The sequence below is a fragment of the Oryctolagus cuniculus genome, chromosome 2 (assembly GCF_051225735.1).
Source record: "Oryctolagus cuniculus isolate XC-2025 breed Fujian yellow rabbit chromosome 2, ASM5122573v1, whole genome shotgun sequence".
Taxonomy (NCBI): Eukaryota; Metazoa; Chordata; class Mammalia; order Lagomorpha; family Leporidae; genus Oryctolagus; species Oryctolagus cuniculus.
In genome coordinates this window covers 84943244-84970535 of record NC_142868.1, presented here as the reverse complement: position 1 = coordinate 84970535, position 27292 = coordinate 84943244, and positions in this window count along the sequence as shown.

The window sequence follows — 27292 nt, the reverse complement described above, 5'->3', positions numbered from 1 at the left end:
AAAAATCCCATTTGCCGTATGTGCTGATGAGATTTCACAAGTAAGACCAGTATAAGCAAATAATGAAGGATAGAATTAAAAGGGAGAAAATGATCCTGCGGGGGAAACAGGACACACAGCAGACTCATAGAATGGCAGCACTCCTGCCTCAGAATCAACCCTTGGGACGTTCGGATCTGGCTAAAAGGTCCATGAGAGTCTCACGGGCATGGAAAGCCATGACACGGTGGCAAAAAACAATCTAAATGAAAGATCCTGGTGAACAAGACCCCAGCAGAAGGAACAGGCCATCAAGGAGAGAGGCACCTTTCTCTGAAGGGAGGAAGGAACCTCCATTGTGATACGGCCTTGACTAAACAAGTTCAGAGTTGGTGAACTCAAGGGGCTTCCATAGCCTAGAAAGCTCATAGCAAGAGTCTCAGGTGATTGCTGACATCATAAACAAGAGTGCCAATTGTTGAATCAACAACGGGAGTCACTGGGTAGATGCTCCCCACGTAGGATCTCTGTCCTTAATGTGTTTTACTATGAAACTTAAAAACAACACTACTAGTCGAACAATACCCTATACCTTGTGCGGTTGTGTGGGTGCAGTCTGTTGAAATCCCTGCTTAGTATATACTAAGTTGATCTTCAGTATATGAAGGTAATTGAAAATGAAACTTGAGAAAGGGCAGGATGGGAGAGGGAGTGGGAGAGGGGAGGGCCGCGGGAGGGAGGGAGGTTGGGGAGGGGAAGCCACAACAATACAAAAGTTGCACTTTGTAAATTCACATTTATTAAATAAAAAAATAACTATATAACAAACAAAACAAAAAAAAGAAAAAAAAAGAGAACAAAAAAGAACTTAATACTTTACCCTTTTAGTATTTTTTATGTTTTACTTAAAACTATTGGTTGAACTCTGTAATTAATACACAATTACTCTTAGGTGTTTAATTAATGCTATAACTAGTACTCAAATAGTATTTTATACTTTGTGTTTCTGTGTGGGTGTAAACTGTTGAAATCTTTACTTAATGTATGCTAAACTGATCTTCTGTATATAAAGATAATAGAAAATTAATCTTGATGTGAATGAAAGGGGAGAAGGAGTGGGAGAGGGGAGTGTTGTGGGTGGGAGGGAAGTTCCGGGGCGGAGTGGGGAAGCTATTGTAATCCATAAGCTGTACTTGGAAATTTATGTTCATTAAATAAAATAAAATAAAAAAAGATATAAAAAAATCCCATTTGCCAACAAGTGGGCTGCCTAAAGTCTGTATGGAAACCCCCTGTACATTTCTCTGTGCTTACTTACAATTTGATAATTATTTTAAAATGAACATTGTTAAAACCAATCTCACCTGCCAAGTTCTCCCAGTATCTTAGGACATAATATTTCTGAATCTAAGCATTGAGATGTACTTTGAAAGCTCAATGCCTTTAGAAATAATTGGCCTAGCTTGGGTTTTGATTTCTCCGCCACCATGCTGTTTTATTCTGTGTGGTTTGTAGACAGTTTTCTTCCTTGTAGAGGAGCAAATCCTGTGGAAGCAGAACTGCTCAGTGCCCTGTGTGCCCTCCATTCTCTATGTACCACATCTTCCTTTTCTTCTTTAAATTGTCTGTTTGTCACTAATTACAAACCGTCACATTTTCCGGTAATTATTCCCATCCTCTTGGTTAGTCTCTTGATTCTACCCTTAGCCCTCTCATTCTTTTTCATTCTTTCCTGATCGTGAGCTTCTCCTTTTGCTTTTGATTGAAACCTGACTTCCGTAGTGGGCATTTAGTCTCATGGGTTAAGATGTCCCCATTCCCCATTGGGGTGCCTACGTTCAATTCCCGACTCCAGCTTCCTGCTACTGCAGGTCCTGAGGAGGGGTAATGATGATACAGGTTGTTGGGGTCCCATCACCCACTTTGGAGGCCTGGATTGAGTTCCTAGCTCCTAGCCTCAGCCTTGACCCAGTCCTGGCCTTTGCATATACTCAGGAAGTGAACCAGCAGAGGGGAGTGTTCTCTCTCTCCCCCTCTTCTCAATTCAATAATAAATAAAATTTAATTTAATGGGACCAGCATTGTGGCGTTGTAAGCTAAACCTCTGACTGCGGCATCAGTGCCCCATATGGGCGCCGGTTCATGTCTAGGCTGTTCCTCTTCAGATCCAGCTCTCTGCTGTGGCCTAGGAAAGCAGTAGATGGCCCAAGTCCTTAGGCCCCTGCACTGGCGTGGGAGACCCGGAAGAAGCTCCTGGCTCCTGGCTTCAGATCGGCACAGCTCCAACTGTTTCGGCTATCTGGGGAGTGAACCAGCAGATGGAAGACCTCTCTCTCTGTCTCCACCTCTCTCTCTCTCTCTCTCTCTGTGACTCTATGTCTCAAATTAAAAAATCAATTGAAAACTTTTAACTTAATCAGATATTTCCTTGGTATCCAGTACACAGTAACACACTTTCAGGTGCTATGAATTACTACTTCAGGGTTATTTTTATATGGATAAAAATTACTTCTCCTTTACAACTATTTTAGTAACTCTTGTTGTGTGTGTGTGTGTGTGTGTGTTTCAATCTTTTTAAACTATGCATACTGAAAAGTCACTCTGGCTTAAGTGGGGAGAAGAGAGGATTTTTAACATTATGTCAGTGGGTCAAAATTAAAGAACTTAGGCCGGCGCCGCGGCTCACTAGGCTAATCCTCCGCCTAGCGGCGCCGGCACACCGGGTTCTAGTCCCGGTTGGGGCGCCGGATTCTGTCCCGGTTGCCCCTCTTCCAGGCCAGCTCTCTGCTGTGGCCAGGGAGTGCAGTGGAGGATGGTCCAAGTGCTTGGGCCCTGCACCCCATGGGAGACCAGGAAAAGCACCTGGCTCCTGCCATCGGATCAGCGCGGTGCGCCGGCCGCAGCGCGCAGGCCGCGGCGGTCATTGGAGGGTGAACCAACGGCAAAGGAAGACCTTTCTCTCTGTCTCTCTCTCTCACTGTCCACTCTGCCTGTCAAAAAAAAAAAAATAAATAAATAAATAAAAATTAAAAAATTAAAAAAAATTAAAGAACTTGCAGAAATGGTGTTTGCTCTTCTGAAATTCCAAACCACTTTGTCTAGGCCCTCTGAGCCCTCTCCCTCAGAACTGCACTTTTCTGTGTGAATGTACCCCGGACTTCATCGTGCTGTCTCTGTGACAACCGTCTGGGGCTCTGTCAAACGACTTCTCACTTGAAGCCGGGTATTCTCATTAGAAACCATTCATAACCCTTTCCCTCAGCCCCACGTGGAATATTCCAGGGGCTTCCTTCTGAGCCAGCCTTCTCCAGCCACAATGTCTAGGCATGGTGGCCTGCGTTAGAGTGACGTTCTCGCAAACATTGAGCTGCAACTGTTTTGTTCCACCCGTGTCAAAGAGGGGGACCCTGAGCTCCTGACAACGTATACCAAAGAAAGTGTTAGAGGAGCATTCCCGAGAGACACTATCTGAACTCCTTGAGGGCTGGAACCAGCAGAGCACAGATTAACACCAGCAAAATGCACTCAGGCAAACATAATCCCATCTGTACCTGCCAAAGCCTTCACCCTGGTTGCCCAACATCCTTGTAACAACAACACTGTTAGGGGCTCTGACACTTGGGAGATAAGCGCTTCCTTCAGCTCCCTGTCTCCTGTGTGCGAGGAAACAGGGACATTCCAACTGCAGTGGGCTCGGTTATCAAGGCCTTCTTATCCGGCCCGTGAAGGGTCCAGGCCCTCTGCTTCTTGTCCATCCCCTCGCACTGCCTGCATTTGGGATGTGTTAGTTCCACTCTGGACCAGCACTTCAGGGCATTTTTGAGGGGTGAAAAAAAAAAAGCTATCGGTTGCCAAAAATGGTTTTATTTTACTTTTTATTAGCATGCCTAATAAAGACCTGGGTGAGTGAGCTCACTGGAACCAAGGAGGAAAATGAAGCTTCACGGTTTTAAGGAAACTTGACTTTGAAACACTGGGTTTTTAAGATGTCCTGACACAGGGAACAACAGCCACCCCAAAAGGGCCTCCTGCCCATAGAAATTGCTAGACTTTCCTTTTCCGTCTCTGCTGGGTCCTTCTCCTTGTTATTTTCTCTGTCAGAAAAGATAAATTATACACTAATTAATTGTAATAAAGAATCAGTACCATTGGCCTCTAAAACACCTGAAAATGTTAGGAAACCCTAATCAAGGTGCCACCCACTTTCCGTGTCATTCTTCTCCTCTTGTAATTAACGGACAAACAGAGGGGGTGGGAGAAGCAGAGAAGCAAACAAAGGGAATATTCAATCTGATCTCCTCCCCCACCCCAGCCTAGCGGGATTCTATGACTGTTCTGTGGGGTTTACGTGGTAGAGGGGATTTGACCTGCGTATGGTTTAAATAGACTTTGGAGGGTTACAAGAGCCAGGGAGCCTGACTGCATCTACCTGTTTCTGTAAAGAGAGTGTCTTTAGGTTTCCAAAAAAATGATTCATAGACAAATGCTGGAACACAACTTGCTTCTAACGTGGAATTTGCCTGGGTCCCTGGACTTGGCCTTTGTGGAGCAGCCATTGTTAACACGGAATCCAGGGCTCTCGCAATCCCAGCAGAACTGACTCTGAAATGTTTTAAGGAAAAGTTAGAAATTGACTTCGGCAGTTAGTTCGAGCGCGCTGGCTAGGACGTCTCTAGAAGTTGTATTACTTCCTACGGCACCTGGGACTTAGTTACTTGAAGCACATAAATCAGCCTTCTGAGGAATATTATTCAGTTTCCTGAGCTTAGGTTAAGCTGAATTACAAGTGACCCTACAGAATTATTTCATTCCCCTTTTGCCTGAATTCCTGTGGAAAGGGTTTAAAAAAAAAAAAAAAAAACCCTGTTGTCTGTTTTTATTGGCATGTTTCTGGCCACCCCACCCCACTTTAATAACTTCGGCTCCTTAAATCTATATTCTCTACACGATGTTTTATAGAAACTTGCCAAACATGTAAATGTCCAAAGTTAACTGAGCCCTCACTATGTATTTCAACCACAACTGATTCAGAGACAGAAGGTGGGATGGCCCTTGGAGTACCAATGATTTCCTGGGGACATGGGGAAGAGGATCAGCGCCTTGGCCAGATCTCCCAGAGCTTTCTACCATCACCAGGCGTTCTGCGACACCGTCACTTCATGTAGGCGCTGGCCCTTGATGAGAGCCAAAGGGACAGGTTTATTGATGAAGACAGGAGAAAGGACTGGAGACTGGACTGGAAAGCCTCCAAAATTTCCAGGAGAAATGGTCCTGAATAAAAACTAGATTCAACCATTTCTTAAAGTGAGTAGAAGAGAAGAAGGCAAGGAGATTGGAGGATTAGGCAGCACTGAGTGGAAATTCGACAATTTTTAAGATCCAGTTCAATATCACCGCCTTGTGATGGTGTTTTGTTTTGTTTTTTAAATATTTCTTTTACTTGAAAGGCAGAGTGACAGAGATGAAAGAGAGACAGAGAGAGAACTTTCATCCACTGATTCACACCTCCAACGGCCACAGTGGCCAGGGCTGGGCCAGGCTGGAGCTACATGCCAGGAACTCCATCTGCATCTCTCACATGGGTGGCAGGGGCGCAGGTGCTGGGCCATCTTCCACTGTCTTCCCAGGTGCATTAGAGCGAGCTCGATCAGAGCAGAGCAGCTGGGACTTGAACTGGTGCTCAGGTATGGGATGCCAGCGTCACAAGGGCCACCCTCACCTACTGTGCCACAGCACTGGCCCTTGTTTGTTTTTTCTATGTTGAATTGTGAAGTAAACTTAAAAATTTCTGGTGTTTCATTAATGCGGATTCTAAGTGGAGCAATAAAGGAATGGTGTTAGCAGTATGAGGTCAACATACAAAACCGAACTGAACGGGGTCCTTCTTCATTCTGTCCCTCTCCTCATGAGCCCAGATTCATTGTCCCTGGGGTTAGGAGGGTGATGCTTTCAACATGGAGCATCTGGCCACCAAGAGAGCACTGTGGCCCTTATTAACCTGAAAGAGATTGTCCTAAAAAAAGTTGGAATTCTACAGGAATATTTATTGGGAAAAAAAATAAAGAATTTAAACACTACCATATATATATGCATGGTAGTATTTAAATATATGTTATATAACATATATTGTAGTATTTAAATATATACTAATATATATTAGTATATATAGTATTTAAATATATATTTATTATGATATATATAAAGAGAGAGAACATAGATTTCTAATCATGGCTTTTAATTATGTGGCCACAAATAAGCATGGCTAGTACTCATTGAAGACCACTTGTCTGTGGACCTTTTTCCATGTGCTGTGCAAGACTGAAAGGAATATCAAGTCAGCCTTCACACTTTTTCCTAAAGGCAAGTTCATAGTGTTGCATCCAGAGTTCATGAACATATCTACTTCTTTCATCCCATGTTTGCCATGGTTCTGGATTGTGTTGCTAACTTGCCCTTAGAGTTGCTGCTACAAGAAAAATTCTGGGCTGCAGAGACCATGCACCTGAGACTATATATGTATTAAAGAAGGAATCTCCCGATCCCCTGGGTGTGCTCAGATCTCTACCATCTCTGAGTCCATAATTGTAAACAGGTAACACAAATACATAATGTGAAGGAGTGACAAAACACAACCACTAGAGCTACAGGCACATCAGTACCCATCTGACACACTCCTTTTTTTTTTTTTTGATTTTTAAAAAAATGTTTTATTTAGTAAATATAAATCTCCAAAGAACAGTTTACAGATTACAATGGCTCCCCCCCCCATAATTTCCCTCCCACTTGCACCCCTCCCATCTCCCACTCTCTCTCCCATTCCATTCACATCAAGATTCATTTTCAATTATCTTTATATACAGAAGATCAGTTCAGTATATATTAAGTAAAGATTTCATCAGTTTGCACCCACACAGAAACACAAAGTGTAAAATACTGTTTCAGTACTAGTTATAGCATTACTTCATATTGGACAACACATTAAGGGCAGATCCCACATGAGAAGTAAGTACACAGTGACTCCTGTTGTTGACTTAACAATTTGACACTCTTGTTTATGGCGTCAGTAATCTCCCTAGGCTCTAGTCATGAGTTGCCAAGGCTATGGAAGCCTTTTGAGTTCGCCAACTTCGATCTTATTCTGACAGTGTCATAGTCAAAGTGGAAGTTCTCTCCTCCCTTCAGAGAAAGGTACCTCCTTCTTTGATGGCCCTGTTCTTTACACTGGGATCTCACTCACAGAGATCTTTCATTTAGGTCTTCTTTTTTTTTTCCAGAGTGTCTTGGCTTTCCATGCCTGAAATACTCTCATGGGCTCTTCAGCCATATCTGAATGCCTTAAGGGCCGATTCTGAGACCAGAGTGCTGTTTAGGACATCTGCCATTCTATGAGTCTGCTGTGTATCCCGCTTCCCATGATGGATCGTTCTCTCCCTTTTTGATTCTATCAGTTAGTATTTGCAGACACTAGTCTTGTTTGTGTGATCCCTTTGACTCTTAGACCTATCAGTGAGATCAATTGTGAACTGAAATTGATCAGTTGGACTACTGAGATGCATTGGTACATGCTACCTTGATGGGACTGTATTGGAATCCCCTGGCATGATTCTAACTCCACCATTTGGGGCAAGTCCGATTGAACATGTCCCAAATTGTAAATCTCCTCCCTCTGTTATATTTAACAGGGATCACTTTTCAGTTAAAATTTAAACACCTAAGAATAATTGTGTGTTAATTACAGAGTTCAACCACTAGTATTAACTAGAACAAAAAAAGAATACTAAAAGGGATAAAGTATTACATCGTACATCAACAGTCAGGACAAGGGCTGATCAAGTCACTGTTTCTCATAGTGTCCATTTCACTTCAACAGGTTTCCCCTTTGGTGCTCAGTAAGTTGTCACTGATCAGGGAGAACATATGATATTTGTCCCTTTGGGACTGGCTTAATTCACTCAGCGTAATGTTTTCCAGATTCCTCCATTTTGTTGCAAATGACCAGATTTCATTGTTTTTGACTGCTGTATAGTATTCTATAGAGTACATGTCCCATAATTTCTTTATCCAGTCTACTGTTGATGGGCATTTGGGTTGGTTCCAGGTCTTAGCTATTGTGAATTGAGCTGCAATAAACATTAATGTGCAGACAGCTTGTTTGTTTGCCAATTTCATTTCCTTTGGGTAAATTCCAAGGAATGGGATGGCTGGGTTGAACGGTAGGGTTATCTTCAGGTTTCTGAGGAATCTCCAGACTGACTTCCATAGTGGCTTGACCAGTTTGCATTCCCACCAACAGTGGGTTAGTGTCCCTTTTTCCCCACATCCTCTCCAGCATCTATTGTTGGTAGATTTCTGAATGTGAGCCATTCTAACTGGGGTGAGGTGAAACCTCATTGTGGTTTTGATTTGCATTTCCCTGATTGCTAGTGATCTTGAACATTTTTTCATGAGACACACTCCTTAAACTCACTTTACTAAGAACACGCAACAATTTCTTTAGTTCTTGTGTCTCAGGGAAGGCCATAATTCCTACATTCAAATTGCCAATGAGGAGCTCTCCACTTGCCCTTGCCGGTGCAGGAATCTCTCTTTCTGAGTCATCACACAAGGAGCCACACTTCCTGATGGAAAATCAGTGGACAGGGGAGATAAAGTTGCAGATCCTTTCAGCCAATGCCAAGAGAGTCTGCTGTTCCAGTGGTTTTGCTCCCTTACAATTAAAAAAAAAGCTAAAGAAGGAGAAAAACCAAGTAAATGAAGCAAAATGATGGTGTCTCTTATACCTTCAGGGAATAATGGAATTCACATTTGAGAATTTTATGATGCACACTTTCCATTTTTGGCCTACCTTTAAGGTCCTTGGAGCAGCTAGCTTAGAGTTTGCTTGGATTTTTTTTCCTTTCCTGGTGGGTAGAAGGAGCCTAGTAACAGCAACATTACAAAACCCTGGAAAACACATAAAATCTGGGAAGTGCAGCCAGTAGAAGTGGGGGAGACCCATTATGTCATCTTCATCCCAGGGAAATCCATGGAGGATTCTTTCCTAGAGTAGATCTTCTAGTTTCTTATCCTGCTGACTTTCACATGGCTATAGGGATGGAGTTTCCACCACTTCCTGTACTACATATTTCCCCATCTCATAATTCTTGTTGTCAAAAATGTTCAGGCTGCTTAGTCCAGATGTTCCTTTTCTGCAAGTGGCAACTGCTTTCCCTTATTCCAAGTTGTGTCCCACCTGTCAGGAGGCACACTCCACCCTTATGAAGCTGGAACGGCTCTTCATTTTGTCACCAGAACTGTTCTACAATCCCTTCCTTCCGGAAGTCATTGTGGCTGCGGTTTGGCAGAGAGCAAATAAAGAATTTCCTGGGTTATGGAGGATTTTTTTTTTTTAGCTTGGTTGGGTCTTGAGGTGTCATCATTCCTACAACAGAACTCTTCCCAGGTTCAGGATTTGTCATGCTAGCCTGATGTCTCATCTTCAATGTCACATGTGAAATGTGTACCTCACACCGTAGCCCCTAGATTGTGCAATACACACACACAACTAACCTACAGAGTTATCATACTAGTTTTTCATTGCTGTAACAAAATACCTGATGCAGGCTACTTGTGAAGGAAAGCGATTTACTTAACAGTTCTGGACACTCAAGGGCAAGGTGCCTGACAGGATTTGCCTCTTTTTATGGCCTTGGTGACTTCCTGTTGCATCACTGCATGCGGCGATAGTTGCAGCAAGTGGAGGAACGAGTGATCCCACTGCCAGACAGGAAGCAAGAGAGACTGAGTGGGGCCAGGCTCAGACTTTTATAGAAGACTACTTGGGGCCAGCTCAGTGGTGCAGCAGGTTAAGCCATTGTCTGCAGTGCCAGTATCCGATATGGGCCCCGGTTTGAGTCCTGGCTGCTCCACTTCCCATCCAGCTCCCTGCTAATGTACCTGGCAGGGCAGTGAAGAATGGCCAAAGTGCTTGGGACCCTGCACCCATGTGGGAGACCCAGAAGACGCTCCTGGCTCCTGACTCTAGCCTGACCCAGGCCCAGCCACTGCAGCCATTTGGGGAGTGAACTAGAGAATGAAAGATATACCTTTTGCTGTATGTCTTTCCCTCTCTCTCTAACTCTACCTTTCAAATAAATAAAATAAATCGTATAAAAATGAAAGAAAATTTCTCGTAAGAAATAACCTGGATTCCATGAAAAATACCTTAATCTGTCTGGATTGCTCTGACCAGCTCCACCTCCTAAAGCTTCCACCAGCACCCACACTGCCACACTAGGGACCAACCCTTCAATACATGGACCTTTACAGGATAAACCACATCCAAACCATTGCAATCCTATGAAAAATCATTTTAAAAATATTTCCCTTACATTTTTTAAAATCCCATTTATATTTACCTTACATGTGAATGTACACAGAAGTGCCTACACATTGGGATTATAACTATGTAATTCTTAGGTATATTTTCAATACTTCTTTTATTTATTTATTTTTATTTATTTGACAGATAGAGTTAGACAGTGAGAGAGAGACAGACAGACAGAAAGGTCTTCCTTCCATTGGTTCACTCCCCAAATGGCTGCCATGGCAGGCACTGTGCTGATCCGAAGCCAGGAGCCAGGTGCTTCCCCCTGGTCTCCCATGCGGGCGCAGGGCCCAGGTACTTGGGCCATCCTCCACTGCCTTCCCGGGCCACAGCAGAGAGCTGGACTGGAAGAGGAGCAACCGGAACTAGAACCCGGTGCCCATATGGGATGCCGGTGCCACAGACAGAGGATTAACCAAGTGAGCCATGGCGCTGGCCCCATTAGGTATATTTTCTTTATGAAGACTTTAATAGAGCACAGGCTAATAGTCATAAGATAATAATTAACTCATGTTATCCAAACTCTTTATTTAACAGATAAAAAGAGATACAGAAGTTAGAAGTTATGAGAAGGTTCTGGAGTGACAATAGACAAGGAAGCACCAGGAATCTATCTCCTTTGCCAATATCTCCACCTTACTCCATGCCCCCCACACACCAGAGACAACTACATCAGCAGTATCTGTCTTAATTAAAGGTTTACAACTTTCAGATAAAGTCTAGAACAATAAATTTTTATTGACTTAGATCAGTTTTAGCTTCTAGCTCAGCAGATTGAAGCAACCCATCCTTCATCCCTCAAACACATGGTAAACAGCTGTGCACTTGTTCTTGGACCAGCTCTTACACAGCTTAAAGGAGCTAGAAGGGCTGTGTCTTCCAAATATTGAGAGTCTGTGCTCTGATTGCTAATTCCTGCTTCCAGCCACAGAAGTACAAGGAGTCCGTGGCCATTGTTGTCAGACTTCCTCCATTGTCACACTTCCACCCTCTGACTGTAGTGACTTCTGGGAGACTTATAGGTCCAGCATCTCCCTTGCCCCACCACTTCATTTTTTTCCTTTTTTCATTTTGGGGGCTATATATGGACGTTCACAAGCAACTGCACATACAGAAGAAATTAGAGCATGCCTAGCAGAAGGCACAGGCTCAGAAATGACCTCAAAATTTCTTAAGTTTATTTCTCAGTCTGATCTTTGGTACCAAGACAACCTACAGTCATCAAAATAAGGGAGAGTATGTGGTTTCTAGAATCACAGGATTAGATTCAAATGTCCAATTTTAAACAAAAAAATCACAGAACATGCAAAGAAATAGGAAAATATGTTACATTCTTAGGAAAAAGACACGTTTTCCTGATAAAGATTTGATGATAAATCTACTAGACAAAGACTTTAAAACAACTATGTTCAAGATGCTCAAAGAACTAACGGAAAATTTGGAGAAAGTCACAAAATATATGAATATTCTGGAAATATCAGTAAAGAGATGGAAATTCTAAAATGAGAGAAAACAATTCTGAAGTTGAAAGAAGCGTTAACTAAAATGAAAAATTCAGTAGAAGGATTCATGGCTAGATTTGAGCAGGCCAATGAATTAGTAAATTTTAAGATAGGATATCTGAAATTATCAACTGTGAGTGACAAAAAGAAAAAAAGATTGGGAGGAAGTGAACAGAGCCTAAGGGACCTGTGTGATACCATCAACTGCACCTCCGTATTCATTATAAAGTGTTCTGTTCCAAAAGGAGAAGAGAGAGAGAGAGAGAGAAAGGGGCAGAGGGAGAGACACAGAGAGAGCAGAGCATAGAGAATATTGAAAAGGTAATGACTAAAACTTTCTAAAATGCTGAAAGACACAAATATAAACATCTAATCAATTCAATAAACCCACAAAGACCAATTATAATCAAGCTGTCAAATGCTAAAGGTATAGAAAAAAATTGTAACAGCAGCAAGAAAGAAGTAACTCTTCACACACGAGTCCTTGAGTAAGATTGGCGGCATATTTCTCATCCACAAACTTGGAAGCCAGAAGGTAATGGCTGATAGTTTAAAGTGCAAGACGAAATGTCAACCAAGAATCCTGTACCTGTGAAGACCTCACTTTAAAAATTAGGGAGATTTCATTGTTTCTTACTGCGGTATAGTATTCTAAAGAGTACATGTCCCATAATTTCTTTATCCAGTCTGCCGTTGATGGGCATTTAGGTTGGTTCCAGGTCTTGGCTATTGTGAATTGTGCTGCAATAAACATTAGGGTGCAGACCGCTTTTTTGTTTGCCAATTTCATTTCCTTTGGGTAAATTCCAAGGAGTGGGATGGCTGGGTCGAACGGTAGGGTTATCTTCAGGTTTCTGAGGAATCTCCAGACTGACTTCCATATGGCTTGACCAGTTTGCATTCCCACCAACAGTGGGTTAGTGTCCCTTTTTCCCCACATCCTCGCCAGCATCTGTTGTTGGTCGATTTCTGTATGTGAGCCATTCTAACCGGGGTGAGGTGAAACCTCATTGTGGTTTTGATTTGCATTTCCCTGATTGCTAGTGATCTTGAACATTTTTTCATGTGCCTGTTGGCCATTTGGATTTCCTCTTTTGAAAAATGTCTATTGAGGTCCTTGGCCCATCTCTTGAGTGGGTTGTTTGTTTTGTTTTTGTGGAGTTTCTTGATTTCTTTGTAGATTCTGGTTATTAACCCTTTATCTGTTGCATAGTTTGCAAATATTTTTTCCCATTCTGTCGGTTGTCTCTTCACTCTCCTGACTGTTTCTTTTGCAGAACAGAAACTTCTCAATTTGATGCAATCCCAATAGTTGATTTTGGCTTTGACTGCCTGTGCCTCCCTGGTCTTTTCCAGAAACTCTTTGCCTGTGCCAATATCTTGCAGGGTTTCTCCAATGTTCTCTAATAATTTGATGGTGTCGGGTCGTAGATTTAGGTCTTTAATCCATATTGAGTGGATTTTTGTGTAATGTGTAACGTAGGGGTCTTGCTTCATGCTTCTGCATGTGGAAATCCAGTTTTCCCAGCACCATTTATTGAATAGACTGTCCTTGCTCCAGGAATTAGTTTTAGATCCTTGATCAAATATAAGTTGGCTGTAGATGTTTGGGTTGATTTCTGGTGTTTCAATTCTGTTCCATTGGTCTATCCATCTGTTTCTGTACCAGTACCATGCTGTTTTGATTACAACTGCCCTGTAGTATGTCCTGAAATCTGGTATTGTGATGCCTCCGGCTTTGTTTTTGTTGTACAAGATTGCTTTAGCTATTCAAGGTCTAGAAACAACGAAATCCAGACATTTGCAACAAAATGGAGGAATCTGGAACACATCATGCTGAGTGAAATAAGCCAGTCCCAAAGGGACAAATACCATATGTTCGCCCTGATCGGTGACAACTGACTGAACACCAAAAAGGAAACCTGTTGAAGTGAAATCAACACTATGAGAAACGGTGACTTGATCAACATAGCCCTGACTGTTAATGAACAACTTAATACATTATCCCTCTTCGTATTTTTTTTGTCTGTTCTACTTAATATGACTGGTTTAATTCTGTAATTAATACACAGTTATTCTTAAGTGTTGAAATTTAACTGAAATGTGATCCCTGTTAAACATAAGAGTGGGGATAAGAGAGGGAAGAGATGTACAATTTGGGACATGCTCAAGCTGACTTGCCCCAAATGGTAGAGTTAGAAACATACCAGGGGACTCCAATTTAATCCCATCAAGGTGGCATGTACCAATGCCATCTCACTAGTCCAAGTGATCAATTTCAGTTCACAATTGATCATAATGAAAGGACTAAGAGTCAAAGGGAGCACATAAACAAGTCTAGTACCTGCTAATACTAACCGATAGAATAAATAAAGGGGAGAGTGATCCAACATAGGAAGCGAGATACTCAGCAGACTCATAGAATGGCGGATGTCCTAAACAGCACTCTGGCCTCAGAATCAGCCCTAAAGGCATTCCGATCTGGCTGAAGAGCCCATGAGAGTATTTCAGGCATGGAAAGCCAAGACATTCTGGCAAAAAAAAAAAAAAAAAACAAAACAAAACAAAACAAAAAAAAAACCACCTAAATGAAAGATCTCTGTGAGTGAGATCCCAGTGGAAAGAACAGGTCTTCTAAGAAGGAGGTATCTTTCTCTGAAGGGAGGAGAGAACCTCCACTTTGACTATGACCTTGTCTAAACAAGATAAGAGTCGGAGAACTCAAGGGGCTTCCATAGCCTTGGAAACTCATGACTGGTGCATAGGGAGATTACTGATGCCATAAACAGGAGTGTCAATTTGTAAAGTCAACAACAGGAGTCACTGTGCACTTACTCCTCATGTAGGATCTCTGTCCTTAATGTGCTGTATATTGAGGCTTAATGCTATAACGAGTACTCAAACAGTATATTTCACTTTGTGTTTCTATGGGGGTGCAAACTGTTGAAATCTTTACTTAATGTATACTAAACTGATCTTCTGTTAAAAAAAAAATAAAGAAGAAATTAGCAATTCCCAACTTGACTCTCGCTGGGATTAAACATGACAATAGGTCTGAACTGATTTCATCATCATTTAAAAAATCATCTATTATTTTTCACTTTATGTTCCTGTGTGGGAGTAAACTGTTGAAATCTTTACTTAATGTGTGCTAAACTGATCTTCTGTATATAAAGAGAATTGAAAATGAATCTTGATGTGAATGGAAGGGGAGAGGGAATGGGAAAGGGGAGGGTTGCGGGTGGGAGGAATGTTATGGGGGGGGAAGCCATTGTAATCCATAAGCCGTACTTTGGAAATTTATATTCATTAAATAAAAGTTAAAAAAAAATTAGGGAGAAATTAAGACATTCTTAGAAAAACAAACGCTAAGAGAGTTTGTCACCACTAAGTGTGTCTTACATGAAATGCTACAAGGAATCCTTCAGGTCCAAACAAAAAGACATTAGACAGTCACAAGCAGCCATGTGAAGAAATGAAGATCACAGTGAAGGTGAATACATGGGCAATTATAAACCTAGTATTGTTCTTACTTCGGTTTGTGACTCCCTGTTTTGCTTTCTCCATAATTTAAGAGCCTCATGCATTAAAAAGACAATCAGTTTATGGTTTTAGAAATACAATGTATAAAGATGCAATTCTGTGATGTCAACAACTGAAGGAGATGGGAACGAATTTATAAAGGAGTAGAGTTGTATATTATTGAACTTTCAATCGTATAATTCAGATTACAGTGCTATCACTTTAGGACTTTAAATTTAATTTCTACGTTAACTACAATGAAAATAGCTATAAAATGCACACCAAAGGAGATAAAAAGGGAATTAAAACAGTACATTACCAAAAAAGCAACTAAACACAAAGACAGCAATGTAGGAAATGAGGTACAAAAAAGCCACAAAGCGTAGAAAAAAACAACAGCAAAATGACAGAAGTCAGTCCATCCTTATCAGTAATTACTTTAAACGTACAGTCATGTGTTGATTAAGCACAAGGATTCGTTTTGAGAAATGCGTCATGAGGCAATTTCATTGTTCTGCAAACATCACAGAGTGCACTTACACAGACCCAGTTGAGATGGTGTAGGTCAGTCCATTGACGTGGCCTCTCAAGGCAATCAGGAGATGTAGTAAACACAAGACAGACGCGCTGCTACTGATGTAACATGGCACAGTGCTTCACAGTAAGTTTTATAAGAAGAAGGAATACACTCTAAAATAACAATAAAAAGCATAGTATAGTACACAGAAGCCAGTAATATAGTCATTTGTTATCATCTTCAAGGGTTTTCTACTGTACATAATTGTACTGCCATACTTTCATTGAACTGGTATGTGGTAGACATGTTCATACCAGCATCATCACAAACACACGAGTAATGCATTGCACTACAATGTTAAGATGACTACAAGGCCACTAAGTGATAAGTATTTTTCAGGGGGCCGGCGCTGTAGCGCAGCAGGTTAACACTCTGGTCTGAAGCACCGGCATCCCATATGGGCGCCAGTTCTAGTCCTGGCTGCTTCTCTTCCAATCCAGCTCTCTGCTGTGGCCTGGGATAGCAGTAGAAGATGGCCCAAGTCCTTGGGCCCCTGCACCCACGTGGGAGACCTGGAAGAGGCTCCTGGCTCCTGGCTTCTGATCGGTGCTGCTCCGGCTGTTGCGGCCAATTGGGGGAGTGAACCAGTGGATGGAAGACCTCTCTCTTTCTCTCTCTCTTCTCTCTGTGTGACTCTGACTTTCAAATAAATAAATAAATAAATCTTTTAAAAAAAGAATTTTCCAGCTACATTACAGTCTTATGGGACCACTGTCATATGCATTATCTATTACTGACCAAACATCATTATGTGGCACATGACTACAATCAACTATGGATGAAACTCTCCAATCAACACAGATATTGACAAAATGGGTTTAAAAAAACGATCCAACTACAGAGGCTCCCTGACTTAAAATGGTTAAGCTTATAGTTAACTTTTCAATGGTGCAAAAGCAATATACATTCAGTAGTCACCGTAAATTGAATTTTGATCTCTTCCCAGGCTAACAATGTATGGTAGCACATTCTCTCATGATGCTGGCCAGTGACAGTGAGCTTCAGTCTCCAGCCAGCCATGCGATCATGACGGCAAACCTCTAATACTCTACAGCGAACTGTGTTGCTAAATCATGATGGTCAGCAGATTAGGTGTATTTTTTTAACTCATGGTATTTTCAATTTATGGCAGGTTTATGAGGACAAACTCTATCATAAATCAAAGAACAATCATATGTTCTGTCTCAAAAGCTCAATAGACCCCCCCCAAAAAATAGATTGAAAGTGAAAGAAGAGTAAAATGACATCCCATGCAAATAGTAACAGAAAGAGAGCAAGAATAGCTGTACTAATTTCAGAAAACACAGATTCTAAATAAAAAGAGGTTACAAGAGACAAAGAGATTATATTCACAACAATTATAAACATTTATACAGTTAATAACAGACCATCAAGATATTTGAAGCAAAAACTGACAGAATTAAAAAGAGAGGTAGACAGTTCTACAATAGGAGTTCAATCTGTCATTTCGATATGCCATTCTCAATTTTGTATTAAAAAAAAAAACAGATAGGAGATAAGTAGGAAACGAAGGGTTTAATATAATGAACCAGGCCTGCGCCATGGCGCACTAGGTTAATCCTCTGCCTGTGGCGCCAGCATCCCATATGGGCGCCGGGTTCTAGTTCCGGTTGCTCCTCTTCCAGTCCAGCTCTCCGCTGGGGCCTGGGAGTGCAGTGGAGGATGGTCCAAGTGCTTGGGCCCCTGCACCTGCATGGGAGACCAGGAGAAGCACCTGGCTCCTGGCTTCGGATTGGCGTAGTTCCGGCCACTGCAGCCATTTGGAGAGTGAACCAACAGAAGGAAGACCTTTCTCTCTCTCTCTCTCTCTCTCTCTCTCTGTAAACTCTACCTGTCAAATAAATAAAAAAAAAAAAACATTAAAAAAATACAATGAACCTGCTAGATTTAACAGACATATATGGAACCGGCTACCCAACAACAGCCTCATACAATTTTCCCCAGGGTACATGAGCATTCCCTAAGAGACACCATACGCTGGGCCACAAATTAAGTTCCAATACATTTTAAAAGGTTGATACTACACAAGGTATCTTCTTTTTTTTTTACCACAACAGGATGAAATTAGAAATCAGTAACTGAGGCCAGTGCTGTGACGTAGCAGGCAAAGCCACCACCTGCAATGCCGGCATCCCACATGGGCACCGGTTCCAGTCCCAGCTGCTCCATTTCTGATCCAGCTCTCTGCTGTGGCCTGGGAAAGCAGTAGAAGATGGCCCAAGTCCTTGGGCCACTGCACCAGCATGCAAGACCCGAAAGAAACTCCTGGCTTCAGATCAGCACAGCTCCAGCCATTGCGGCCAATTAGGGAGTGAACCATCAGATGGAAGACCTCTCTCTCTCTCTCTCTCTGCCTCTCCTCCTCTCTCTGCTGTGTAAATATTTCAAATAAGTAAATAAATCTTTAAAAAAAAGAAAGAAATCAGTAACTGTAGGAAAACTACAAAATTCACAAACTTGTGGAAATTAAACCATGTGCCAATTAATCAAAGGCAAATCACAAGAGAAATTAGAAGACAAAGACTGATAAAAATAAAAACACACCATATCAAAGCTTATGAGGCACAGCAAAAGCAGTGTGAAGGGGGAAATTTAGAACCACAAACATTTACATGGAAAAAAAAAAAAAGGACATGGGGCTGGCATTGTGATGAAGCATGTTAAGCAGCCACCTAAAATGCCAGAATCCCATGTGGGAGGAGGTTCATGTCCCAGCTGCTCTACTTCTGATCCAGCTTCCTGTTAATGCTTCCGGGAAAACAGCAGAGGATAGCGCAAGTGCTTGGGCCCATGTTACCCACATGGGAGATCCAGATGAAGCTTCTGGCTCTTGGCTTCAGCCTGGCCTCACCCTGGCCACTGTGGCCATTTGGGGAGTAAATCAACAGATGGAAGATCTCTCTGTCTTTCTTTTTCTCTCTCTGTAACTCTGCCTTTCAAATAAAATAAATAAATCTTTAAAAAATGAGATTCTAACTTCACAACTTAAGGAATTAGGAAAAGAACAAACTCAACCCAAAGGTAGAAAAAGGAGAGGACTAATGAAGCTTAAAGTGTAGCAAAACAGAGAATGGAAACACAAGAGAGAAAATCAATGAAACCAATAATTGGCTAATTGGCTCTTTGAATGATTAAAATTGACACCAAAGAAAACGCTGAGGGGCTGGCACTGTGGCGCGGTATGTTAAGCCACAGTCTGCAGTACTAGCAATCCTAGATGGATGCCGGTTCGAGTCCTGGATGCTCCTATTCTGATGCAGCTCCCTGTTAATGCACCTGGGAAAGCAGCTGAAGATGGTCCAAGTGCCTGGGCCTATGCACCCACAGGGGAGACCCGGAAGAAGCTCCTGGCTCCTGGTTTCAGCCTGGTCCAGCCCTGGCCGTTGCAGTCATTTGAGGAGTGAACCAGCAGATGGGAGATCTCTCTCCTCTCTCTCTCTCTGGTTAACTCTGACTTTCAATAAATAAATAAATCTTAGGAGAAAAGAAAACACTGATGTGTTTATTGCAACACTATGATAATTGACTCAAAAACCATCCGTGAAATACTAGTGAATCAAATTCAACAGCTTACCAGGAGGATTGTATAACATGGTCAAGTGAGATTTGTTCCTGGAATGCAAGTATGTTTCAGCATAGGAAAATCAATCAATGCAATGCACATTGATAAAGTAAGGAAGAAACCGAATGATCATTTCAGTTGACCTAGAAAAACCATTTGACAAAACCAACACTACGCAACTATGAAATAGTTTCATGATAAAAAAAGTTCCGTGTACAAAGAACTGAAAAAAACAGCGAAGACCCCGTGGGACGTGAGGAGAGAGGACAGAGGTGCCACGGCAGCCAGCTGCCCACTGCGAGCCTCTGCCTGACTGTGACAAGGTGGGAAGAACTCGCTGCATGCCCCGCCACTGGCCGCTTTCGCGGAGGGGGAGTTCCACAGTCACTCGCTGACTGTTACTCACGCCTGGGGAACTGACTGGGGTCTGAGCAATTGCCGGGCTTGGAGCAGGGAAGCGATGCTGCTTCTTCCCCTCCCTTACTCCTGCAGAGCACCGAACTCAGCAGTGAAAATCCAGCAGTGCTCCTCTGTTCTGCTCCTACAGTGCCAGAATCAGCATCAGGAGCAGATGCCACCTTCTTAAAGAGAAATGAGAGGAGACCGCCGCAGCCTGTGTCACTGGTGATGTTGCCCGAGGAACAACCTTGTGGACAACACAGAATATGAGTGTGGCCTGGAGCATTAGTGGGGAGCAGGGTGCCCATCCAAACCCATGAAGTGAGAGCATGTCGCCTGCTTCCCATTCACCGCACCGGGGCTCCCAGTGAATAGCAGGGAAGAAGCTTCATCTTAAAAGACAAGCACAGGGGCCGGCGCTGTGGCTTAGCGGGTAAAGCCACCGCCTGCAATGCCGGCATCCCATATGGGTGCTGGTTCAAGTCTAGGCTGCTCCTCTTCCCATCCAGCTCTCTGCTATGGCCTGAGAATCCAGTAGAAGATGGCCCAAGTGCCTGGGTCCCTGCATCCATGGGGGAGACCTGGAAGAAGCTCCTGGCTTTGGATTGGCGCAGCTCCAGCTGTCGCAGCCAATTGGAGAGTGAACCAAAGGAAGGAAGACCTTTCTCTCTGTCTTGCCTTCTCACTCTCTGTAACTCTACCTCTCAAATAAATAAATAAAATCTTAAAAAAAAAAAAAAAGACAAGTACAGAAGGCCACAACACACACTTGTGACTAGGGGAATTTTATCTGAGGGATAAATCCATGATCCTCACTGACTTTGAGTCTGGCCTGGAAGGCTCGCAGGGGGAGGGGCACCCACTGAAGCCTGTGAGGTGCTCCCAACCCCTCTATATCACTGGTGCCTGTACTCAGACTGCCAAGGTAAAACACCAACATGCAGCTGGCTCTGGGACTGCCTCAGCTCTCCTGGTGGACAGAGCAGCCCCATCGGGCTGAGGGAGAGTCTCTGCTCCCTATAGGAGCCCTGAGCTCCAGGACGGTGGAAATTCTGTGACTGCATCGTAGGATGTGGAATGTATTTGGGTCTGTGGACAATACCTGTGTCTGGCTCCAGAGGCTCAGATCTCACTGAGTTGCTGGGATGGGTCACTGCAGAGGGTTCTGTGCTCACACTGAGGATGGCAGAGATGCTTTGTGTGGTTCTTGTGAATGTGTGGGTGGAGTGTGCAGCCACTATGGGTTGCCCTGGATATTGATCATCTTGGCAAGAGCAGGTGAGGCAGTGATCACACCAGCCAATGTGATCAAACCCTCCTCCCTGCTGAAAATAGAGGTCTACCATGCCCAACATGGGTGTCACCCTTGACTCTTGGAGCACACCCAAATGCTGACCAGTGCTCCCTGGACACTCCCAGCACATGCCTCTGAATATCTACTTAAGGAGCAGACACTCCACTAAGCCACAGAGGAATATTTCAAAGTTAAAAGCCATCAGATGAGAAAACAAGCATAGTTCCACAAATCCTTAAAAATAAATGGAGAAACACGAGAAACATGAAGAAGGAAGACTATATGACACTCCCAAAGGAAAACAACAGCACAACACTTCAATATTAGAATGTGAAGATGAAGAGACCGATGAAATGCCTGAAAAGGAATACAAACGAATGAGCAGAGTATTACTCAAAAGCAATGAGAAACAAATCCAAGAGTTGAAGAAATCCTTACATGCCATGGATGAAAAATTTTCCCATGAGATACAGATATTGAGGAGAAATCAAATTGAAATATTAGAAAAGAAGAATTCATTATGTCAAATAAAAATACAGTGGAAAGCCTTAGCAGCAGGCTTAGTGAGGCAGATGAAAGGATATCCCAGCTAGAAGACAAATCTTTGTAAATATCTCAGTGAGACCAAAAAAAAATTAGAAAGATTTAACAGTGCTCAAGATTATGGAATACTAACAAATGACCCAACATACGAGTCTTAGGAATTCTTGAAGGTATGGAAAGAGAGAATAGATTAGAAGACCTATTCGATGAAATAATAATAGAAAAATTCCCTAATTTGGAGAAGGAAAGGACATCCAACTACATAGAAGCACATAGAAGTCATAATAGATACAACCAAAAGGATTTTCACCACAACACACTGTAGTCAAGCTTTCAACAGTAAAACATAAAGAAAATATTCTAAAATGTGCATGAGAGAAACGTTAGATTATCTTCAGAGAATTGCCAATTAGACTGATAGCTGATTTCTCAGCAGAAACACTACAGGCTAGGAAAGAATAGAGAGACATAGTCCAAGTATTAAAAAAGCTGTCAACCCAGAATACTGTACTCTGCAAAGCTCTCATTTATGAATGAAAGTGAAATAAAGACCTTCCATAATGAACAGAAACTGAAAGAATTTGTCATCATTTATCCAGCCTTACAAATGATGTTTAAGGATGTACTGCATGCAGAAACACAGAAAAATAGCCATTATTATGAAAGAATGTGGGGTTGGCACTGTGGCACAGTGGATTAAAGTACCATCCTGCAATGCCAGCATCCCATATGGGCACCAGTTCAAGTCCTGACTGCTCCACTTCTGATCCAGCTCTTTGCTATGGCCTGGGAAAGCAGTAGAAGATGGCCCAAGTCCTTGGGCCCCTGCACCTATGTGGGAGACCTGGAATAAGCTCCTGGCTTCAGATAGGGCTCAGCTCTGGCTGTTGCTGTCATTTGGGGAGTGAACCAACAGAATGGAAGACCTCTCTCTCTAGCTATACTTCTCTCTGTAACTCTGTATTTCAAATAAGCAGAATAATTCTTAAAAAAAAAGAATGTGTAAACAGAATAATTCTTAAAAAAAAAAAAAAGAATGTGAAGGCAGAAAATCTCCTAGTAAAAGTACAAGGTAAACCCAAGGCAAACAGTAGAATATTTAAAAGAAAATGGCAGGGCCAAGTAGTTACTTATCAATAGTAACTATGGATGTAAATGACCTAAATTCTCTAGTTAAAAGATACAGACTGGTTGGGTAGATTAAAAAATCAAGATCCATCTATTTGCTGTCTGTAAGAAACATACCTCACTAACAAATATACACAAAGAAAATGAAAAGATGGAAAAAGATATTCCATGCTAATGGAAACCAAACAGAACAGGATTAGCCATTCTGATATCAGACAAATTAGATTTTAACACAAACTCTGTTAAAAGAGAGAAAGAGGGACATTATTTTTTTATTTAATAAATGTGAATTTACAAAGTGCAACTTTATAATGTAATTATGTAATGAATATGAATAAGGGATAAATTCAGCAGAAATATGTGACTATAGTAAATGTATGTGCACCCAATACCAGTACACTTGACTATTTAAAAGCTGTGTGTGTGTGTTTTTTTTTTTAAGATTTTATTTATTTATTGGAGAGGTAGAGTTATAGACAGTGAGAGGAAGAGGCAGAGAGAGAGGTCTTCCTTCTGTTGGTTCACTCCCCAAATGCCCGCAATGGCCAGAGCTATGCCGATCTGAAGCCAGGAGCCAGGTGCTTCTTCCTGGTCTCCCACGTGGATGCAGGGGCCCAAGGACTTGGGCCATCTTCTACTGCTTTCCCAGGCCACAGCAGAGAGCTGGATTGGAATAGGGGCAGCCAGGACTCAAACCAGCACTGCTATGGGCTGCCGGTGCCACAGGATTAACCTACTGCATCATGGTGCTAACTCCTAGAAGCTATGTTAATGGATCTAAAGGGAGGCACAGGCTATAATACAATAATAATGGGCGACTTCTACACTACACTTTCATCAATGGACAGATCACCTAGACAAAAAAAATCAACAAAGAAACACAGAGCTAATATATAGTATAGATCAAACAGACCAAATCCATATCTACAGAACATGTCATCTCAAGCTGAGAATACATATTCTTTTCATCAGTGCATGAAACTTTCTGTAGAATACACCATTTACTAGGCCATAAAGCAAATCTTAGCAAACTCAAAAATAATGAAATCATAAATTTATCCTTTCTGAACACAAAGGAATAAAGCTGGAAATTAACATTTAAGAAACTCCAGAAAATACACAAACACAGGAAAACTGAACAACATGCTCCTGAATGAGCAGTAGGTTTTTGAAGAAATATAAAGGGATGTAGAAAAATTCCTGGAAACAAATGAAGATGACAACACAACATATCAAAACCTATGAGATACAATAAAAGCAGTGTTAAGATGGAAGTTTATAGTAATCATTCTCTATATTAAGAAATTGGAAAGGCACCAAATAAATGCTCTAACAATGCATCTTAAGGACCTAGAATAACAAGGACAAACCAAACCCAAAATTAGTAGGAGGAACAAAATAATTAAAATTAGAGAATAAACAAACAAAATTGAGACCAAAAATAATAGAAAAAATCAGTGAAATGAATAACTGGCTTTTTTCCTGAAAACATAAACAAAATTGATACACCATTGACCCAACTAACCAAAAAAGGAGAAGTCTCAAATTAATAAATTAGAGATGAAATTGGAGATATTACAATGGATACCACAGAAATAAAAATAATCATCACAAATCACTACAAACATCTCAATGCCAAAAAATTGGAAAATCTAGAAGAAATGGATAGATTTAGGGACACATACAATCTACCAAAATTGAGTCATTAGGACATAGAAAAATGAAATAGGCCAACAAACAAGAGTCTAAATCTATGACTGATACCATCAAATTACTAGAGGATAACACTGGGGAAATTCTACAAGTTATTGGTATAGGGAAACACTTCTTAGAAAAGACCCCAGAAACACAGGCAATAAAATAAAAAATAGAAAAATCAGATTACATCAAGCTAAGAAGGTCTGCACTACAAAGGAAACACTAAACAAGGTGAAGAGGCAACCGAGAGAATGGGAAAAATATTTGCAAGCTCTGCAACTGATATAGGATTAACCTAGAGAATCTATAAAGAAACTCAACAACAATAAAACAAACAATCCAGTTAAGCAATAGGCAAGGGATATGAACAGGCATTTTTCAAGCAATGAAATTCAAATGGTCAACAGACACATGAAAAAATGCTCAGGATCACTAGCTATCAGGGAAATGCAAATCCAAACCTCAATGAGGTTTCACCTCACCCCAGTTAAAATGGCTCTCATCTATAAATCAAAAAGCAATAAGTGTTGGAGAGATGGTGGGGAAAAATGTACCCAAGTACACTGTTGCTGGGATTGCAAACTAGTACAGCCATGTGGAAGACAGTATGGAGATTCCTCAGAAAGCTGAAAATAGAGCTACCATATTACACAGCCATTCTACTCCTTGGAATTTACACAAACAAAATGAAATCAGCACATGAAAGAGTTATCTGTACCCCATGTTTATTGCAGCTCAATTCACAAGAGCTGAGATTTGAAGTAAACCCAGATGTCCATCAACTGATGACTGGATAAAGAAAATGTGGTATATCTACATGATGGAATAGTACTCAGCCATGAAAAAGAATAAAGTCCTGTCTTTTGCAACAAAATGGATGTAATCGGAAGCCATTATACTTAGTGAAATAAACCAGTCCAAAAAAGACAAATATCATATTTTCCATGGTCTGTGGTAACTAATAGACTACAAAAAATGTAATGTATATGAGTGAAATTGACATTTTGAGATTTGAATATTGTTTACAGCACTTGTCTCTATCATTGAAGAACATAGTTTCTTTTTTTCTTCTTCTTCTCTTCCTCCTCCTTCTTACTTGTTGAATTCTCTACTTAGTGGAATGTTAAGGTTATGATTAAAAATAAACTAAAAGTATGTTATTGTAAAAATTAAAAGAAAGAATAAGAAAGGAAGGAGGAGGGAGGGTGGGAGTATGGGTGGCAAGGAGGGTAAGGTAGAAAGTGCTCCTAAACTTGTATATACAAAATATGTGAAATTTGTTCACCTTATATAAATGAAAAGAATTTAAAAACTTCACCAACTAGGAAACTATCACGATATAATAAAAGCTGTATATGAAAGCCCCACAGAAAATATCAATGGTGAAAGACTAAAATTATTTCCCTTAACATCAGGGAGGCTCATTTTCACCACTTCTAATCAATATAATATAGGATGTTCCAGACAGAGCAATTAGACAAGAAAAATTAAATGGCAAAAAAGAATTGGAAAGGATGGAGTAAAATTATCTCTAGTCACAGATGATATAAGCTTATGCATAGAAAATCCTAAAGACTTCACACTCAAACATCATTAGAATAAACTCAGCAAACTATCAGGATACAGAGTCAGTATGAACACATCACTAAGACTGAACACTTAACAGTGAAATGAAGGGGCTGGTGTTATGTGCCGCTTGCAGCAATCTGCATCCCATATCAACTGTTTGTTCAGATGCCAGCTGCTCTGCTTCTGATTCAGCTTCCAGCTGGTATGACTTGAAAGACAGCGGAAGACAATCCAGATCCTTGGGCCGCTGCATCCAAAGTGGGAGACCGGGATGGAGTTCCAGTTTCCTGGCTTTGGCCTTGCCCAAACTTGGCTGTTGTGGGCATTTGGGGGTCAACCAGTAAATGGAGGCTCTTTCTTTCTCTCTCCCCCTTTCTCACTCTGCCTCATTCTTTCTCTTCCTGTTTCTCTCTCTCTCTTTCTCTCTCTCTCCCCCTCCCTGTTGCTCTGCTTTTCAAATAAATAAATAAATGAATTTTCTTTTAAAAATGTAAGAAAACAATTCCATTTAGAATAGCATAAAAAAGAATAAAATACTTAGGAGCTAACTTAATCAAGGAGATGACAGATTTGTACAATTAAAATTACAAAACATGTGAAAGAAATTAAAGAAGACATAAACAAATAGGAAGACACTCTATGTTCACAATTTAAAAGGCTTAATATGTTTAAGATGGCAATGCTATCCAAACTGTTCCACAGATTCAGTGCAGTTTCTTTCAAAATCTCAATGATTTTTTTTTGCAGAAACACAAAAATCCATTCTAAAATTCATATGGAATTTAAATGACTCCAAAAACCCAAAAGAATTTTTAAATCGAATAGAGTTTGAAGATGTACATTTTCTGATCTCAAAAAAATGTACTTCAGTGCTATAGCAATTGAAATAATACAGATTGGGTCAAAATAGTAACATACAGACTAATGGAATAGAACAAAGGATTCAGAAATAAGCCCTAATATCTAGGATCAAGTAATTTTAGTACGGATGCCTACACTATTCAAAAAGGAAAGAACAGTCTTTTAGTTCTTTGTTTACTATTTATCTGTTTGTTTGAAATGCAAAGTGACAAAGAGCAGGGAAGACAGAGGGTCTTGCATCTCTTAGTACATTGCCCAAATGCCTACCTCA